The 21181-nt window shown below is 43.7% G+C and overlaps 2 long non-coding RNA genes across 6 annotated transcripts in view; one reads left to right on the plus strand and one right to left on the minus strand.

Annotated features, from left to right (window-relative positions):
- Positions 1-2017, minus strand: part of LOC114234026 (uncharacterized) — a 49581-nt gene extending 47564 nt beyond the window's left edge. For 3 of the 4 annotated variants that reach the window (XR_008557766.1, XR_008557765.1, XR_003620226.2), the window contains exons 1-2: positions 1979-2017; positions 1035-1127 (exon numbers count right to left, since the gene is read on the minus strand). This is a non-coding gene — a long non-coding RNA (uncharacterized LOC114234026). Of the gene's footprint in view, positions 1-1034; positions 1128-1376; positions 1506-1978 lie in introns of those variants that run through there. The other variant, XR_008557767.1, reaches the window with a different exon arrangement.
- Positions 2018-8085: 6068 nt separating this feature from the next.
- On the plus strand, positions 8086-20731 carry LOC114234027 (uncharacterized). 2 transcript variants are annotated; one of them, XR_008557799.1, is made up of 3 exons: positions 8086-8230; positions 8817-8894; positions 20315-20731. It is a non-coding gene; the product is annotated as an uncharacterized LOC114234027 (long non-coding RNA). The 2 variants fall into 2 exon arrangements; XR_003620227.2 differs by lacking the exon at positions 20315-20731 and adding an exon at positions 8993-9070.
- The last annotated feature ends 450 nt before the right edge of the window (positions 20732-21181 follow it).

The raw sequence follows: 21181 nt of genomic DNA on the forward strand, positions 1-21181 counted from the left end.
GGACATCTTTTGATCATGACTTTTACTGGCCCTTTTAGCTGCACGTGACACTGCTTGGTTCCATACTTCTGGGTTCTAGGATTGTACGAGAATACATTTCTATTGTTTTACGTCACCAAGTGCGTGATAATTTGCCACCGCCGCCCTCGGAAACCAACGTGGAGACTCCTTTAGTGGGGGATGTGATAATGACCTCTTTCAGAGAGTACAGTATGGGAAGGGGACGTTTTAGGGTTATTTTGAAGTAGAGAAACCCAACAAACACTACCTCAGCTGAGGGATCAAGGTCAATATCAACAGTGCTCAATGTTAATAGTATTACCTTTTTTAAAAAAATTATCTTTACTGTTGAAAATATTACAGATGTCCCCTTTCGCCTACCCCACTGACCTCCTTCACCCTGTTCCCTCCCCTCCCCAGGCTGTCCCTACACTATTGCCTGCGCATGAGCTAGGCATACATGCATCAAAGTTCACTGCTTAATCTCTTCTAGCCCCATCCCCTTCCCTCTGAAATATGTCATTCTGTTCCCTGCTTCCCTGTCACTGGATCTATGTTGTTCATCAGTTTATTTTGTTCATTGGATGCCACCTATGAGCGAGATCATGTGATACTTGTCTTTCTCTGACTGGCTTATTTCGCTTAGCATAATACCCTCCAGGTTCCTGCAGGCTGTCTCAAAGGGTAACAGATCTTTCTTTTTTCTTACAGCTGCGTAGTATTCCATGGTGTAAATGCACCACAGTTTTTTAATCCATTCATATACTGATGGGCATTTTGGCTGTTTCCACATCTGAGCTATTGTAAATTGTGCTGCTATGAACATAGGGGTGTGTATATTCTTCCTGATGGGTGTTTATGGCTTCCTAGGATATATTCCTAGAAGTGGAATGATATGATGTGATGAAAACAGCACTTTACCTGTTATTTCTCCCTAAAACCCACGTCCCCCACCTAATCATTAGAAAGATATCAGACAAATTCCAACAGAAGGGCATCCCATAAAATGCCTTACCGGTCTCCACAAAACTTACAGTCATCACCAACTAGAAGGCCAGGGAACTGGCCCAGCCAACACGAGCCTAAGAAGACACGACTAAAGGCCATGTGGTGTCCTCGATGGGGTCCTGAAACAGAAGAGATGTTAGGGAAAGATAAAGAAATATGAATAAACTAGGGGCTTTAGTTCATAATAATACATCAATATTGTTTTATTAACTATAATAAACATACCGTACTAATGTAAGATGTTCTTAATAGGGAAAACTAAGTACAGGGCACATGAAAACTCTCTACTGTAGCTTTAATTTTTCCATAAATCTAAAACTTCTCTAAAAATAAAGTTGATTTTTTTTAAAAAAAAGAGAGGGCCTTACTTTAAAAAGTAACTTTAAATCATTAGATCAGGGGTGACCAGGTTTGACTACATGTAGTTTCTGAATCCCCCTCCTGCTATTCTCAGAACATAAAGATGATATATTTTCTTAGTCCGTCTGAGTGTCATGTCTGTAAATTAGCAAAAAAATTAATAATCAGATAATTAGAAATTACGTAGCAACTAACAGCAGGGCTGTGACTCAAGCCCCAGATCTGAGACTTTAGAGTGCAAGTGCTTTCTACGTTAACTATTAATGGGAAGTTAACCAAAAATAAGCCAGGCTCTTTCCTTTCAGGCTAGCTACTTCCTGCGTATGCCAAATCCACGTGAATAGGTGACATAGTAAATGTCCCGTAGCCCAAGGAAGCAGATGGCATGTTTCAGGAAGATAATACAGAGAGAGCCACAGGGGGGACACAGAGCAAGAAAGATATATAGTCACATGTGTGTCTGTAAGGGTTCAAAGAACCATACTTAGGAATAAAATGAGAACCAGGATAACTCAGCTATTCACATCGAAAGAATCTTTATTGCTCTGTCTTTTATGAGCTTTGTTCAGGGTCATTTGGTCACTGTGGATCAAAAGCTTAAAGACCTCACCTGTAATCTAATTTGTTATGGTTTGTTACTGTTTTATAATCTAGAAGATAAGAAAAATGTAATTAGTTCACTTTATAACAGCCAATTTTTAACACTGCAGCAGTAAATTACCCCAAATCTGAAATATTCTCTTTTAAAATTCTGACCATCAGTATTTACTTCCAATGTATGAACAGAAAAAGTAGGTAAGACAAAACTTAAAATTGTTACATTATGTGTTAGCACTTATGAAAGCAAGTGTTACCCAATTATCCCAAATCTTATTCAGTAATGAGCTGTGCAAAATCAAATAGCTGGAGGATATTTTGACTACAATATTAATCCAGGAATGAAGTGCAATAAAATTAATGCCATATTAAATGTGTAGTACATGATCCCACATATATGTAAACAAAGATGATACAAGATATTTAGAATAACACATACTTGTCCAATGATGGAAATGTCAAGAAATGTACACTTCAGGATTCTACAAGAAGCAAAAAATAATTATATAACTCTAGTTGATTCAGCATAAGGGCTGATTACAAGTGAGAAAATAAATTAAAGCAAAGAGACTTCACTTTAAACCAGAAGATACACTTGCTTTTCGAATAAAATAGGAAATTATTATTAAGTACATGACAACTCACAGAGTGGATTTCAATTTTTCAAAAACTTACTTTGAGCCCTAACCGGTTTGGCTCAGTATAGAGCGTCGCTCTGCGGACTGAAAGGTACTCAGGTTCGATTCCGGTCAAGGGCATGTACCTTGGTTGCGGGCACATTCCCAGTAGGAGGCAGCTGATCGATGTTTCTCTCATCGATGTTTCTAACTCTCTATCTCTCTCCCTTCCTCTCTGTAAAAAATCAATAAAATATATTTTTAAAAAACTTACTTTGATCCTATTACTCACATAGCCTGTGGGGTGCACAGTCAAATACATTAGAAAGGGAAAACGGGAGAAACAGAAACGTTGGAGCTCAAACTAAATTTGAAAAGCAAGGAAAGGGAAACGGATCGTTTGCCTTCGTGCAACACCATGACACGAGCTCATTTCATATGTTTGCAAAGTCCCAGGCCATTGGGTTTCCCACCAATGTGCAAACCAGCCTTCTCAAGGTCAGAGGTACCCGTGTTACGGCTTTCCCTGCCCACGTTTCTTTAGGAATTAAGTCCAGAAGAGATGATTAGGATTACACTGCGTATCAGGTTATAGTAACCACATACTCTAAATCTCTACCCAACGTATGTCAGAGTCACTTGAGTTGCCTGTTGCATAGAGAGGTCTGTGGGTCCCACTCCTGATGTACCCATTTCCATGCCAGAGACCCAGCATATATACCTTTTCAACAAGCATCCATGTTGATTCTGGGCATACTGATATTTAATAACCTTTGCTTCAAGCTAATATAATTCATTACAGTATGAATATATGTAACTATTGAAAGGGGACTAAAAACATAAACATATTAAATAAAGGTTTAATGACCTAATGCCTGATTTATTTGCTTACAATGTTAAATAAGAATATCTCTAAAAATATTACAATATGAATGAAGTGATAGTAATGTAGGTCAAATCTCAAATAGATTTCAGCCCTGTTTGAAGACATTTTGTGTTTGAAAATTATCTTTTTCCCTTTCTTTTTTTTTTTTTTTTCCCTTTGAGGAAAAAAAACAAAACATCTAAACAATGTTTGAGCTGATTTTGAAACCAGGAAAATATAAAAGCACCATATAAGTTATATAACTGATTTCTGCCCATTTTTTTTAATCCCAAGCTATTCTTCAAGCTTTGTCTTTGATGATGATAATTACAGAGAGGAAAATAACGTTGAGTAAGGGGAAGAGAGAAAGGTGAGTGGGGAAGACTAGCACTTAGTCTTATAAAGGCATGGCAACCAATTCTTTCATTGGTCTTAATGGATTTCCTGTATTGTTTCGAAAACATGGGTAGTTTCATTAGTAATATATCAACTGCTACTGTTCTGAAACTAATATAAATTTTGATTAAATTTCAACCAGTTTAGAAACATAATATATTGACTTTTTCTTTATTTCTTTATTTTATTATTTTATTGTTGAAAGTATTACAGATGTCCCTTTGTGTGTTTTTTTCCCCCATGACGCCCTCCTCCCAGTACTCACCCCTCCCAGGCCTTCACCACACTGTTGTCTGTGTCCATGGGTTATGCATCTATGCAAATAGGTTTCCCAGTTAATCTCCCCACAGGCATACCTCCCCGCCCCCTGCCTTCCCTCTGAAATTCGTCAGTCTGTTCCATGCTTCCATGTCTCTGGATCTATTTTGTTCACCAGTTTATTTTGTTCATTAGATTCCACATGTGAGTGAGATCACGTGATACTTGTCTTTCTCTGACCGGCTTATTTCACAGCATAATACTCTCCAGGCCCTTCCATGTTGTTGCAAATGATAGAATTTAAACAAACATGTGCTAAATCGTTTTATATGTTCTCAACAATATAAATCACTTATGTTTCTACAATGGTCAATGGAAGGCAATAAAAAGTTTACCTCTTTGAGGTTTGCTGATTCTCCTAGAGGAGACAAGTCATATACAGAACTCCACAAGCCTTTGAGGCCGCCGACGTCCACTGTCCAAAGCTGCCAGGAGCAAGACCCTACCAACAGGTGTGATACGACTAGAGGCCTGGGACACAGAACTCACATCAAAACCGTGCCCATTCCTTTGAGCTTAAAATAAGCCCTTAGCACCTGGTGAAAAAAAGACCTCTGCGGGAATGAGAGCCCGCAACCCACGTCTCTACAACTGACCAGCCCTCAGCCCCCCTCCCAAGTCTTCAGAGCCGACCTCCCTGGTGCAGAATGAATCCCCCAGGGGGCACCGCCGTGAGCCCCCTGCTCACCTTGCGGAGGGGTTTCCCAGCCTGCCCTGCACGGAGCACACATTGGCGGTCCCTGTGGCTCACTCCCAATCGTAAATGTGCCATTATTCCATACAAGTGCTTTTTTTAAATTCGTTTTCCTTTAGCTCCTAAATTACGTTTTGACGTTGCCCTTTCAAAGTTGGATTTAGTATCTGCTTCAGCTTCGTGAGTTGCCTTTCGATTAGATGCCTCCATTCTACACCTGCCTGACCGGGGGCTATTTAACGGCAGCCCTTACACTGCCCGGCTTTGTGTTGAGGCCCCCGGACCTCACCCTTTCTGACATCCATGTCTGCTTCGGGGAAAATGCCCTTTGACAGCCCTGAGGACAATTCCATGTTGTTCTCTCCTGGACCCAGAGAAATGCATGAAGTGGCCAGTAGGCCAGGGCTTATTATATTTTCCTTGATTTCACAATAAACATTGGATAGGCCTTTAAAGCATATGTATACTCATTGTTACGTACACTCCCTGTGACAATTTAAAAAGCAGAGATGGGGGAAAGGTCGTTTTCCCCTTTCGGCCCATCCACCTCATGTAACCGATGGTAATCTTTGGTGTGTATCTCTCCATTCTCATCCCAGGGCTTCTGCAAGTCGATGCCAGCAATTTACACATCTGACCCCCACACTTCTCACCTGGCCTTCCAGATGTGGCTTGTTTTCTAAAATGGCTTTGCACTGGAATTGGACCTTGTTCCGATATTGTTTTTTTCCTCCTTTTCCTTCACGATTTTACTTGGTTTCATTCAAACCATGCTCTGGGGCCCTTGCTTCAGCTCGTAGCAAACTTGCCAGCCCCTTTCCGTCTGTCTGTGTCCCCGTGGAACTGCAGGTGGCTGCCCTCTGGGCTGTCCAAGTGCCACTGGGCCTCCTCCTCACCGCTGCTCTTCTCTGAGAGTCCCAGGTGACTGGACCCAACCCACTGCGTGAGGGTTAACGACTGCTACTGCGGGGCAACTTCCCGGGCACAGGTCTCTTGGCCCCGCAGCTTCAGAAGGACCTGCTGCCTGCGGCTCAGTGGGTTGGCGTGTCATCCCGCACGCACACTCAAAGGGTTTGATTCCTGGTCCGTTGGGGCGCATAAGGGAGGCAACCAATGGAAGTTTGTCGCTCTCCCTCCCGCATCTCTCTAAAATCCATAAGCATATCCTCAAGTGAGGATTTTTAAAAAGAAGGACGGTGCTACAGCAAGAAAGAGATTCTAGAATTTGTGGAACAAACAACCCTGTTTGGCAACTTACTCATGTGGACCCTAAACATCGTAGGACTGTTCTATTGCAAGATTTTTCTTTTTAAAAATATTTTTGTTTAGAGAGAGGGAGAAAGAGAGAGAGAGAGAGAAAGATCATTTCTGTTACCTGCTATGATTTAAGGGTCAGCTTAGGACTAGAAAACCCTGGCTTCTTCGGGGCAGGTTGATTTTACGTAGGAATGACGTATTCTTCAGGAGCAGCTTGTCTGGCCCGTTAGCCAGGTGAGCAGTACAGGCAGAACAGACTGGGCAGCCACTGGGTGGCAGCAGGAATTTGGTCAGTATACTGTCTCGTCGTTTTGTGCTCTCTTACTGTCTAGCACACCAAAAGACAACGTTTTCAACAAGATGCCTTTTGATAGATACCAGTAACTTAACTTAGCTCTCTAACATAAACTAGTCTATTCAACTATGAGAAAATAAATACAGAAAACATTAAACCTTATCAGCCAATAGTCTATGAATATAACATACATTTTCGGCATTGTTCAGAATGACTTTGTAGACCGACATAAGCTGTTTTCCTAACAATTAGAAGTTTCCATTACCTTTAATAGCTTTAAAAACCTGCTAACAGAAGTCATATATATTCAAAGAAGAAATCTTGAAGAAAAGAAAATACAAAGAATAACATTAAAATTACCCCAAGTCCCAAACCTAATTAAACCATTGATAGTCACTTGCTATTATATCTATTGCATTTTCTCAGATATAATTGTTTTTTCAATAATGGATTTTTAAAATATTATTTTTTTTAGAGAGAGGAAGTTGGTGGGAGAAGAGAGGAATATCTATGGGCTGCCTCCTGCGTGCCCCCCAGTGGGGATCGAGCCAGCAACCAGGGCATGCCCCCCCACTCCCCCAGTGACCTTTCGTGCGTGGGATGAAGCTCAACAGACTGAGCCAAACCTGGCGAGGCAACAATCATGTCTTTTTTACATAACTCTTTAAACTGCTGGCTTTTTTCTTCATTCAATATACTGTGAACTATTTCCCCATGTTATTAAATATCCTTTTATAATATTAAATTTAGTTACTGAATAATATTCCATCATATAGCTAGACCAATGTATAACCGATTCCTGATTGTTAATGATTTACTAATAATTTACCATTTTTTGGTAATATTTACTTTTTTAAAAATATAGGGATACAATCACAGAAGTACTTTTAAGTGACTTGGTCATCCCCACTCCATTTTATTTATTTTGATTTATTTATTATTTTATTGTCAATTACAGTGTGTACTCCGTTTTGTATGCGTTTCCGGTTACACGTATAGACTCTTAATAGTTAACTGCCACGTGTCCAAAACGGAAACCAACCCCACACGCCACGATATTTTGAATTTAATTTTAAAAATCAATTTGCAATGAATATTATAAAAATAAATATATTACAACTCGGGTGTTCTTGAATATTTTCAGCTGAAAATTCTCACAAAAAATGAATTTAAAGTTGGTCAGGGCTGCCACTTAGGGAAACATTTTTTTAATAGACACACGTGGCGTGCGGGGAAGGTGGGCCGCTGGCGTCTACAGCCGCTGATGGTGTGCGATGGGCTGGGGGCCAGGTCGCTGCAGCTCCCCCGCCCTCCAGGGTTAAGGGGTAAGTGAATAGCGCCTGCAGTGAGAGGTCCTGGTGCAATGGGCTTTTAGCTTCCTGAGCAGAATTTCCTGATCAGAATTCCCGGACTGGACCCAAGTCAGGCCTTCCAGCTGTGGCCCAGGCTCCTGCGGGTCAGTAAGTTACCTGTGCTCTCTGACTGCGTCCCGAAGCGTAAGCAGCACCGGCACAGGTAGTCGAGGACCTCAGCAATATTAACCGGGAAGACACAAACTGGGGGAAACGGACATGTCACCCGTGTCCATGGCTGCCTTTATTACATGGAAAGGATGACATCGCCGAAGGTTTAGTGATGGCAAGGGAGTGCGGTGTTTACCAGGAGTCTGTTCCCCACTCTGAAATGCAGGCTTCGGGAGCGCCGTGGGGAGAACACGCCTCCTTGAACACCAGACGGTGTATTACACTCACTTTAGTGAGTGTCACCCAACAAACAGCTCAGCAGCTCCTGTGTGCTGTTACCCCTCACAACAACCTTGCCAGGTTACCATTCACATTCTTCTTTTAAAAATTTGCTTTGGCATGTTAAACACACTGGGATGAGGCTTTCGGGTGCCTTTTTAAAAGGAATCCATTTTTCAAGGACAAGAAAGTGAAGTAATTCTTTTTTTTTTTAAGAAAAATCACCCCACGTTACCTTGTTTGTCAATGTCAAAATCTGAATTTGAACAAGTCTGTCTGGTGACGTGGCCTGTGTTCATGCGAATCTAGGGCTCTGTCAGGCCATGGACAGAACGGAGCATGTGTCCGTGGCGGACGAAGCGTCTTCCTGGTGGGATGTATGTGCTGCTGCCGCTTCACCTCTCCCCCAGGCTACTGACCAATGGCCAGGAAGCAAGTCAGAGCTGATGCTGTAGGAATCATAGTTCCCCGAGAGGAGAAACTTGGATTTATTTGTCCTTTTCATTTGTTTGTAAGCTTCTGCATTGTAAATGGTGTAATCATCAACTAACTAAGGTCAGAGAATGGTGTATACATTTTTCAGAGTTTTTTTTTTTTTTAATGTAATAAAATGCTCCACAAGACAAAATCATGTCCCTGGTGAGAATTTCTCTTTTAAAATTTACAGACATTTTAAAGCTACTCACACCTAGAAGCGGGCTATGGCAGAGAAGATAACTCTGGAGCGATTCGTTCATGCCAACAGGTACCTAGAACTTCATGGTCTGAAAAGGGATTGGCCTGTGGAGAGGGAAGGCCCTATCCCGGTGACTTAACCTGTCTGACTGCAACTTTTCTTATCAGGAAATGGGGGTCAGACCATTCCTCAGCTCTCAGTGGGACTTCTGACCTAGCCAGGCATTAGATGATCTGATACACGAGGCCCTTTTAATATCTTGCTTAGTGAATAAATAATCCAACTTTTTGTTAGAAGCCTAATAACATGGGGGGAAATAAGTGGTTTGAATCATTTACTGGGAAAGTTACACCTTCTGCTCAAGTTGGACCTTTGGAAATAGCGGATCCCATCAGGAAAGCAAGAGTCTTGGTAAGTGGGAGGCCTGGAAGTTCATCATGTTGCCTGGTGTAAAAGTCTCCCCTTCTCGGACAGTCTAAGCATTCGAGGTGGTTTTATGTAATGCATCTACCACAGCAGCGTGCTGAGACTCGGGGCCTCACGTGTGCTCTTGTCCAGACCGGGAAGGCCTCTCCATCCGGTGTGCCCTTGGCGAGCTCCTGCACCTCAACCTTCCATGTCACCTTCCGTGCGAGTCAGGGTGGGCAGCCACAACCAAAGGCCATGGACTGGGGGGCTGAAAGGACAGAAGAGTGTTTCCTCACAGTTCTTGCTGAGTCCTTTCATGGAAGAGGCAGGCACCAGGAAGAGAGAACTCTTTTTTTTTTTTTCATCTGTGACTTTTTTTTTTACATTTTTTAATTGAGGTATTATATGTGTACGTATCTTACCATTGCCCCCCCCCCCACACCCATGCCCTCACCCCCCAGAGTTTTGAGTCCATTGTTTATGCTTATATGCATGCATACAAGTCCTTCATTTGATTTCTTATCTCCCCCACCTCTCCCTAACTTTCCCCCTGTAATTTGAAAGTCTGTTTGATGCTTTACTGTCTCTGTATCTATCTTTTTGTTCATCAGTTTATAATGATCTTTATTATCCATAAATGAGTGAGATCATGTGGTATTTTTTTTTCATTGACTGGCTTATTTCACTCAGCATAATGTTCTCCAATTCCATCCAGGTTGCTGCAAATGATGAGAATTCGGAAGAGAGAACTCTTGCATCACCTTCAAGATGAGGGCTTCTACATGCTCATTTTGGAGCTGACAATTCATAACTTAGCACCGCCTCGGTGAGGCCTTCCCCAGGAATCCTGTATGCATTCACGCCCTCCATCCCACCACCCTCTCTCTGCTCTCTTATGCCTTTTCACCACTTCATAGCACTTTCCATGTTCAAGCATGCTTATATGTTACTAGAGGCCCAGTGCACAAAATTCGTGCAAGGGGCGGGTGTCCCTCTGCCCAGCCTGCACCCTCTCTAATCTGGGACCCCTTGAGGGATGTCCAACTGCGATCCCGGTGGGATCGGGCCTAAACGGGCAGTCAGACATCCCTAAATGGGCAGTCACAATCCAGGACTGCTGGCTCCCAACTACTAGCCTGCCTGCCTTCCTGATTGCCCCTAACTGCTTCTGCCTGCCAGCCTGATCACACCTAACCACTCCCCTGCCAGCCTGATTGATGCTTAACGGCTCCCCTGCCAGCCTGTTTGCCCCTAACTGCCCTACCCTGCAGGCCTGGGTCCCCCCCAACTGCCCTTCCCTGCAGGCCTGGTCACCCCCAACTTCCCTCCTCTGCTGGCCTGGTCACCCCTAACTGCCCTCCCCTGCAGGCTTGATTGCCCCCAACTGCCCTCCCTTGCAGGCCTGGTCCCTCCCAACTGACCTCCCCTGCTGGCCATCTTGTGTCCACATGGGGGCAGGATCTTTGACCACATGGGGGCAGCCATCTTGTGTGTTGGAGTGATGGTCAACCTGCATATTACTCTTTTATTAGATAGGATAGAGGCCTGGTGCATGGGTGGGGACCAGCTGGTTTGCCTTGAAGGGTGTCCCGGATCAGGGTGGGGGTTCCCTTGGGGTGTGGGGTGGCCTGGGCGAGGGGCCTGTGGTGATTTGCAGGCCGGCCACACACCCCCATGACCCAAGTGAAGGCCCTGGTATCTGGGATTTATTTATCTTCTACAATTGAAACTTTGCAGCCTGGAGTGGAGCCAAGCCTTCTGCTCGCTCAGTGGTGGCAGCCATTTCTGTTGGGACTTATTTATCTTCTATAATTGAAACTTTGTAGCCTAAAGTGGGGCTGTTGAAGCTTGGCTTCCTCCATCACTGGGGGCAACCCTAGCCTCCTGCTCTCTCCAGCTCCATGGCTGCTGCCATTTTTGTTGGGACTTATTTATCTTCTATAATTGAAACTTTGTAGCCTGGATTGGAGGCCTGGGCCAGCCAGGGTGTGCAGAAAGCTTGGCTTCCTCCATTGCCAGGAAAACTCAAGCCTCCCTCCTGCTCTCTCTGTGGCCGCAGCCATCTTGGTTGGGTTAATTTGCATACTCGCTCCTGATTGGCTGGTGGGCATGGCTTGTGGGTGTAACAGAGTGATGGTTAATTTGCATATTACTTTTTTATTAGATAGGATGTATTTCCTATTCCTACCTGTGTCCTGATAGATGAATAAAAGCTCAGGGAGTTTTGAGTGTTCGTGTGGGACATTGGTACCCAGGACAGAGCCTACTGCAGAGGAAGCCAACCACACAAACTATTGTGCACAGGAAGAGACGATCCTGTGTTATGCACCATGGAAGCTGCTAGAAATACCCAAATAGATTCAATACTACACCTGCTCTTCAGTAGGTCTCAGCCAGTTACACAGAGGAGGCTCACCACAAATGAATGGGACTCTCCACAACCATCAACGATGACTCGGCGGATGATCGAAAGGGAACGGAGAAATCGGTACATGCACAGGCCAGGGAGACATTAGTTTCCCGTGCAGGAGCGAACCTCCTCAGATTTGCATAAATCTATTTGCTGAACTGCGGGTCAAGAAATCAGATTTCCCATTATTAAAGTTATCCGTCATTCTTGGTAATATTTAGATGAGCCAACTGCAAACTGTGAGAACAGACCACATCTATGGGCTGAAGTACAATTTAAATATCCATCCTCACAGGAATTTTACACATAGAAATAGCCCTTGACAATATTTTAATAAAGGACCTAGTATAAGAATAGCCGATTGCAGAGCCCAGGTTTTCCTTTCTTATAAATTAGTTTGGTATTCGCTTTTTAAAAATGATTTACTAGATCTTGACCAAAGGGCTTTCTAAGTCAAGCCCTTTTATTAAGATTGTAAAGGTATTTTTTAAGCATCCCTTTATAAATCTGAATGTAAAACCATAGGGAAAATAATCTCTAATTTAACTAGAAGATGACATTCATTTTCCTGGGAAGGCCTAGTGACAGAAGAATGTGAATGCCCACTGATTGCTACCTATGACTGCAACAGTGCAACCCACGTGTAGTGAGCAGGAGCTGCCTCACCTGCCCTAGCGAGTCACGCAGAACGTGAAACTACAATCATGACACAAACCAGACCATCTGCGCTGTTTTCTCCAGATGAGTCACATGTGGTGACACGCCTGTCTCCATACAAAGAGTTTCTCTTTCTTTTTATTTTTTCTCCTAGAGGCCCGGTGCACAAAATTTGTGCACTTGGGGAGGTCCCTCAGCCCGGCCTGCTCTCTTTCCCAGTCCGGGAGCCCTTGGGGGATGTCTGACAGCTGGCTCACCAGCCATGAGCCCAGCTTCTGGCTAAGCAGTGCTCCTGCTGTGGGAGTGCACTGACCACCAGGGGACAGCTCCTATGTTGCGCGTCCGCCCCCTGGTGGTAACTGAGCGTCATAGCAACCTGTCATTGCACCATTTGGTCTATTTGCATATTAGCTGTTTATTATATAGGATTTTAAGCAAGAAGATATACCTTCTCCAGTAGAAACATATTTTTCTTCTTGTGCTAGATTCCTTAAATATTTTTTATTCTGAACCTAAAGTAGTCAAGAAATTAAATAATGACTTCAAAGGAGATTTTTCTTTCCAAAACTTCCATGTCCTCAATTATTCCCCCTTCCCCACCCAAGCTGTTCTGGGAAATAGAAATGTTTTCTAGAAAGGCCCTCCTGCATTGCATTGTTGAGAATATTCCTTCCATCTTATGACAATGTTTCATGGTGCAATGCTGATGGACACTAAAGAAGGGTTTGGTAACATGTTTCTTGAATAATCAAGTCCTCAGTAAAACCCTATCTCCCCTATAACCCAGCCCTTGGCATAGAAGTGGTGATCCAAACAGTGCTTGCTCATTGGATGATGGATGAAACTTGGCACCAAATTGCCCCAGTTGTTGGAACCCCCTCACAAGTCCTTAGGGTCACACTCCCCTTAAGTAGGAAGAGACGTTGAACATCTCTCTTTGGAAATAGCAAAATGTAATTTCCCACAAATCTAGCCTCCTAAATAAATTTAAGATTACTTTGACATATCTGTAAATGATTACTTATCAAAATACTTAAAATATTAGCTTGCCTGTTTGCTTTAAAAAATAGTTACAAGTGCCCAGACAGTGTGGCTCGGGGGTTGAGTGTTGACCTATGAACTAGGAGGTCACAGTTGAATTCCCAGTCAGGGCACTTGCCCGGGTTGCCGGCTTGATCCTCAGTACGGGTCGTGCCAATCGATGATTCCCTCTCATCACTGATGTTTCTACCTCTTTCCTTCTCCCTTCCTCTCTGAAATCAATAAAAATATATATTTTTAAAAAAGTTTTAAGAGGTGGTAAGAGATGGTTGTGTCCTGTGGGGAGGATGGTGAGTCACTCACAGGGGAACGTAGACAACCCAGAGCCACGCTCTTCCAGCTGTGGCACAGGGACAGACAGGAGGGCACAGCCATGTCACTCATGTTCTCAGGTCCCCGCTGCAAGGGGTGAAGCGGGCGGATTCACGTAACCAGTCAGGGCTCGCTTGGGAAAATGCCGACACAGGTGAAGCTTACCTCTGGCACCGTGTGTCCTGGTGTTATGTGATGACTGCCTCTTGTATGCGTCTTCATTGTCCCCAATGACCACAATGTTACCCTCTTAAAAAAAAAATAAAAAAAAAAATATATATATATATATATATATATATATATATATGTATATATATATATATATATTTTATTGATTTCATAGAGGAGAGGAGAGGGAGAGAGAGACAGAAACACCAAGGATGAGAGAGAATCACCGACTGGCTGCCTCCTGCATGCCCCCCACTGGGGGTCAAGCCCACAACCCTGGGCATGTGCCCTTGACCGGAATCAAACCCGGAACCCTTCATTCCCCAGGCCGACACCCCATCCACTGAGCCAAACCAGGAGGAGACAATGTTCCCCTTGTGGTCATCTGCAAAGTGGGACACTTGTATTTCTCAGGAGCCCTGGACAAGGAACAGGAGCTGGACTTCGATCCAACCCTGCGACCTGCACGTGCAGGACTCCCTCTCTGTTCCTACCTGAATCCTATCGAATGATGTGAACAGTCAGGAGCAAGGTCTTCGCCTTTTAAAAAACAGCCTACGTTGCCATTACATCAGGACACTGCCATTTTTTTTTTTACTATAGCCTCTGTAATAGGATGTGACTTTTTAATATGGGAATACATATCGCATGGATTTTAAAAAGTACTAAAACGTCAGTGAACACCAGGAGCATGGGACACCACAACCATCGCGACAATACGTTAACTTACAAAAACAATGGTCAGCGTTCCCTACATCTAAACAAACGCCTCGGTTCACGTACCAAGAGCTTGGGGACCGTCTCTACAATGTGCCAAGGATCATACCCCTTGCACAGGTCATTGCTGGGAAAGGCTGTGTCTTTATTTTATTTCATTGTTAATCCCCCATTGATTTTGAGAGATTGTGGAAGGGAGCGGGAGAGACAGAGAGATAGAAACAAAGGTGTGAGAGAGACACATCGATTGGCTGCCTCCCACAGGTGCCCCGACTGGGGCCAGGGACGGAGCCTGCAACTAATTGCGTGCCCTTGACTGGAGTTGAACCCCGGACCCTTCAGTCCATGGGCCAGCGCTCTATCCACTGAGCCAAACTGGCCGGGGCAAGGCTGTGTCTTCACTGATGAGCCCTGCTCCAGGGACATGACAGACGCTGATGGGGAAGAGCCTGCCCGCCCCTCAGTGGACGGCCCGGAAACCCGGCTGGTGCGGGCGAGGAGCCTCCGGGGCCTTCACTCTCCTCCAGCGGCAGCCTCAGTGGTTTCCCCTCGTGGTGGCCGTCTGCCCCCCTGCACCTTGCACAAGTCCTGGTTACACTCACCCTTGTCACATTCAGATTATTTGATCATCTTTCCCACGAGCGTATGACTTTTTTCAAGGTTTGGGCCTCGGATTTTCCTCCGAATGCCCAGTGCCCGGGGTCGGTGGAGCAGTCTCGTGTCTTGTAGTAAAAAAGAGGATGGGCTTTGGCCTCTGCAACCCTTTCACACGCCAAATCCTAGCTGGGCGCTCTTTTCCTCCAACTCTCTGCGCCTCGGTTCCTCGTGCATGACACGGGTAAACGGACAGCGCCTGCATGGTCGGCGCTTTCTAATGATAAGTGTGATACTGCCTGTGAAATGCTTGCGGCACGCGGTCCATAGCAGCTCACAAGCATTATCCATTTTATTTCTGTTAAAGACAACCTGCCTTGGGGGGAACCACTCTGGAAAAGGCCATATTTGGTGTAGAATATAGTTAAATCTCTACAAGTTTACTTACGGGAAGGGAATTCAGAAAACACTTCTTTCTATTCAGGCCATGAAGCCTACAGACTTAGAAAAGATTTGTTTCGGAGAGAATCAAAATTAGAAAACTGAGACTGTGGAGTGTGGTGTCTGATCACTCTCAGTTGTTGCCAGGCAAAGCTTTTTGGACAAGAATTCCACACAAAAAAAGCCTCTCCAAACTCCATATAGTCCTGCTCTGAATGTAGTTTTGAAAAGTGTTTTTGAGCTTGGTTGGTGTGGTTCAGTGATTGAGCGTCAACCCATGCACCAGGAGGTCTTAGTTCTAATCCCTCAAATCTTGGGCTGTGGGCTCGATGCCCAGCAGGGGGTGCAGGAGGCAACCAATTGATCTATCATATCAGTTCTATCTCCCTCTCTCTCTAAAATCAATAAAAAAAAACACATTAAAAATAATTTTGATTGTTTCTTTTTAAGATGTAAACTCATTCCAGATAGCTTTCCCCCCTGGAAGATTAAAGATTATTTTAACAAAAAACTAGTACAAAAAAACCCCACAAATTCAAATCTACATGGAGCTCACATCTTAAATAAAGACAAGGTATAAAACATCTCAGTGGCTTCTGCTTAGACACCATTATGGAGAACTGTCTCTGCTCATACCCCAAACCTTTACATTCCTCATTTTGAGATTTAAACTGATTGGCAAATAAACTTTCTATTGCAGTAAGAACTCACGTATTTTGTTTCTGTGTAAGTGGACATGCATAAGTGTTGTAACTTCTCTACAGAAAGAGAATGTCCGGGAAAAGCTTGTGTGGGTCCTACAGTCCTTGAGGCCAACCTCACTTTCTTGTACCTGAAAGACGTGACACCCAGAAGTGGATCCTGAAGGCCAAACGGATCAAGGAAAACGGGGAGACAGTTCCGCACTCCGAAACCCCTCCAGGCTCCCTCATCCATTGCATCAGGGACATCGTGTTTTCTTGAAATAAACCCAGATTTTGAAACTAGAGATCTAAGTTATGGTCAAAGGTAAAACCTCTTTTTAATTTATAAGCTTACGATAAAATAATCAAGACTTTCTGCCTTAGCTGGTTTGGCTCAGTGGACAGAGCGTCGGCCTGCAGACTGCAGGGTCTTGGGTTTGATTCTGGTCAAGGGCACATACCTGGGTTGCAAGCTTGATCCCCAGTGGGGGGAATGTGTAGGAGACAGCCCTTCTATGATTCTCTCTCATCATTGATGTTTCTCTCTCTCTCTCCCTCTCCCTTCCTCTATGAAACCAATACAAAGTATAATAAAGACTTTCTGAAGAGCCCAGAGGAAATAAGATGGATCTTACATGTCAAGCGCCCAGCACCCGGTGCTCCTACCCTCTGCTGTTATGGGCAGTGTCCACTGAACGGGGTACCTGGAAAAAGCAAAAAGGAAACTCCTGGGTATTTGATTGTGTTTGGGTTAAAGCTCACCTTTGAACCGCCTTTAAATGATTTCCTTAAAAAATAATATAAATGAGACTGCAGATAGAAATTCTAGCTTGGGAACAGTATCTTGGAAACAAACGTTCCCATACATGCAATGGATAGACTAAGGAGAAATCCCAACTGTTAATAAAAGCAGATCCAGGCGCTCCTTTGTTCAGAGAGCTGGGATTCAGCCAATCGTCACTGGTTTGCTGTAAGAGCAGCTTCTCTTTTGGTTTGTTTGGCATCTGTGTGGACCGGCTGATGCTTTGCAGGGCTACCGCCAGTAAATACTTACAGCAACAGCTTTACGTATAGTCAGGTATCGCAATGGGGTATTACTTAATGTAGCAGAAAAGCAAAACAACACTGTTTGTTTTAAATAAAATGGCAAAAAATACCCATCCCTTACTTTGCAAATCATATGACCTTCCTCCATTTAGTGGAAAGGTATGAACTCATTAAACTGGCACCTTGGGTAAAAGTTTCCATAAAGAAGAGAGCGAGACCCATGGTGCAATTTAGATTTCCAGATTAGCTGTCACATTGGGTTACTCCAACTTCCTATTTCTTTATCGCTGTGGATAATTGTGTGTGATCTGAATTTGAAATATTAAATCTAGGCAATATATAACTAAAGTCTTTAAATGATTTTGTGGAGAAACACTTTCTAGGATTCCTGTTCATTGTGGGGTTTTTGTTTGTTTTTGCATAAAGAAGCCCCCAAATGTTTTACCAACCACTCTCCTGGCCAGGCTCTTTAACAACAGCGTCTTACCATTGATGACAATGAAGTATCTACGTGGAAACTGATCGATCACTGGGTAGGTCACTTGTCCTCAGATAAGCACTATGATGGATACAAATAAATACTTTAGATCCTAAGAGCAATTGTTACTCTTTAAGGCCACAATATTATATTAAGAATAATGGATTCTATCTATATAAAAGCTTAAGCGACCGTTATGACTGGTCAACTGAAAGACTGGTAGCTAAGCTCAATGCAGGAGCTGCCCCCTGGTGGTCAGTGCGCTCCCATAGCCAACCTCCCACGGCCGGCCAGCCCGGATCAGGACGGGGTGAGATGGGCCCCAATCGGCCCCAATCACTGGCCAGGCCAGGGGACTGCACCTGTACACGGATTCATGCACCGGGCCTCTAGTATTTATACAAAATCATGTAATTGTACCTATTTTATGAGAATAAGTGAATTAAAACATGTAAGGCATTTAGGCAGTTTCTTTTCTTTTTTATCCTTACCTGAGGATATTTTCCATTGATTTTTAGAGAGAGTGAGAGAGAAAGATAGAGGGAAATATCAATGTGAGAGAAACATATCAATTGGTTGCATCCTGCACGAGTCCCTACCAGAGCCTGGGCCAGGGAGGAGCTTGCCCTTGACCAGAATCGAGCCTGGGACCCTGCAGTCTGCAGGCCGACGCTCTATCCACTGAGCCAAACAGGCTAGGGCCCCATCAGTTTCAATAAATGCCAGTTTAAAGAATGCTGCACTGTTCAAATTTCTCTAATATAAAATTTGGAAGAGACTGTGGAGTAATGCAAACCAAAAAATCCCATAACACTCAGTAAAATTAGTATTTTGTAAATATTTTAATAGAACAAAAAAGGAACGTCATCCTGTACTGAAAACAATTTAGTGAAACGCAGAAGCATCTATCTCCCATGGACTTACTTGGGTGAGGTGGACTCTCATTATTATAATCATCTGAGTTAGTTCTAGGAGGAGGAAGCATGCTTTATTCTTCTTTTTCTTTCCAAAAGTAAACATCCTCTTTCGCCCTCTGGTGGCTAAAGGCGACATTTTCCGTGTGGATGAAAACAGTTGAACTCCGGTAACAGCCAATTATGTTTAAGGCTTCAGATTCATCTCGCTGTAAAGATATGCATGTTTTTAACCAATGCAAATATAACGGAGGCAGGTTTGCTCTAATGGTTCCCAGCACTTTATTCAAATTACCCTAGTTATAATATCTAATCTAAGATAAAAATACTAATGAGCAACGTAAAAATAATTTTTGAAAGTTAACTCACTTTGAAAGTTAAAACTAAATAGGGAAGTAACTTTACGTGAACGGAATGTCTTTTAGCATAAAGAATGAGCAAGCTCTTTATGAAAACAGGAAGATCCTCATAGATTTTCAAATGATAAGCATAGTAGATATAACTAATCTCAACGAGGTTTCAGTTTGGTTTTGGCTGTTGTAACAATAGTTATAATCATATGCTCACAACTCACCACACCAAGGAGAAGGTAGACAATTCAACAGCATATGGTTTGTCTTCCCTTTAAATTTTTTCTTAAGTAAAATTTTCAATGTACTTATCAGTGCATTTTACGCAAACTACCTCACTTCAGGAAAGAATTAAACGTGACAACTACTTAATGTTGAATTTCTTTATTTTCGCCAGAATAGTTGAATATTGAAACCCAAATTGTTACTTGGAGGAAGGGAGAAATCGAGAAACATGAAAAGACAAACATTTTGTTTAACTTATGGTATTGTGAGCAGTCACTTTTGTAGGCAACACTTTTTTTCTTTGTAGAAAAGAAGAAATAAAAAACAAACAGCACCATTAAAGAATGCATGATCCCTGAATTCCAAACAAAACGCCGTCTAAAAGCTGTTCAAATGCTTGTTGCACTCAGTCAGGTTTCATCGGGTATCCAAGCAAGCACACCAGTTTCAGATTGCAGCCGCCTCACGGACCCACTGCCCCCTGCTGAGGGCTGCCCACTCCTCTGTTGAGCTCCCCGCGGGGGGAATATTCTTTGGTAGAGGACCGAAGGAGAGCTTCCCCTCTCTGGATGCTGATAAAAAAGTCTGTGTCTGTCGAGGGCCTGAGCCCCCAGTCTGTGTTTGTCATGCACGTGGTGTTGGGGCGATTTCACATTTTCCCGTTACACTGAGAGAGTAATACCACCTTTAAAAAAAAAGGCATTAAATGGCTAATGTCAAACAGATGTAAACATTCAGAATACTGACCAAAGAGGGGGGAAAAATACACACAAACACATATATATAAAAAAAGAAACGGCAGTGAACAATATGAATCGGATTAGGTTTCCATGAAGCAGGGGAAAAAATACAGCAGTACAAACAAATGATGGCAACCAAGTAAAGCACTTCCTCGGAAACATTCATGAAGAGTACAATACAACCGAGTTTTCCTACCGCCTAAGTTCTGCGACTATCAGATATAGTACAAAGCCAGAGTATGTGCTATAAAAAAAAAGCAGCTCCTTTAAATTATCGTAAAAACGCATTTTGTTCGCTTTACAGTGACCGAGCACGAGGGCTGAAGACGACAAGGTTTTACTATCGAGTGACATTCTGGCTCCGCAGGCCCCTGACAGTCTGGAGAGTTCGTTTGCCCGGACTCGTCACGTCGTTGTCTGGAAACACACACACACGGACGGCGGCTCTGGGCTCTGCATGGTCCGTGGGCTCCTGCCCACCGGGCAGCCAGCACGGTGCTTGGCCTTGACCCCAGAGACGACGCAACCCTAACTTGGCTTCAGCTTCTGTAACTGGGACTTGACCAGGCCAAGGAGGAACCCAGGCCAGGGGAACCCCCCGCTTTTGAAATTCTGAGGGTCAAGGAAACTGGTGCATGATGGGTGCTTCCCCCTGCCTGCCTCCTGAAGCCGTACGCCTCAGCTTGCTTGTGGCCGTGTTTATTCGGGAAGAGGAAGACTATCCAAGGTCTGGAAGTCAGTAAACCTTCTACAGCTCATCCTAGAAGCACGGATCTCCGCAAAGTCTTTATAGCAACCAGGCTCAACCTAGTAGGCTTTTCAAGTTTTCTTTTTCACACCAGACCTTCGCAGGGGAGGATGGGAACCACGGTGCTTGGGTCACCACCAGCATCCCTGCACTTCTCGCTTGAGGGGGAAGGACATGCTTTTCATTTTGAAAATTAATTTGCATCCGGACGTTCTTATGAACATGCCCACTGACCACCTGCACGTCTTTGTACACCTCAGGCATATGCATATCATGTAGGAGGGGGGTGGGGAGTAGCGCTTCCCTCCGTCCCCTGCTCCAAAAGTGCTACTTACGGAAATACATCCTTTGTGATAAAAAAAAAAAAATTACATGTCACATGTGCAAGTTCTACTCCTGATGAGGATAGCATAGTGTCCAAGG

This window comes from Eptesicus fuscus, chromosome 12 (assembly GCF_027574615.1).
Source record: "Eptesicus fuscus isolate TK198812 chromosome 12, DD_ASM_mEF_20220401, whole genome shotgun sequence".
Taxonomy (NCBI): Eukaryota; Metazoa; Chordata; class Mammalia; order Chiroptera; family Vespertilionidae; genus Eptesicus; species Eptesicus fuscus.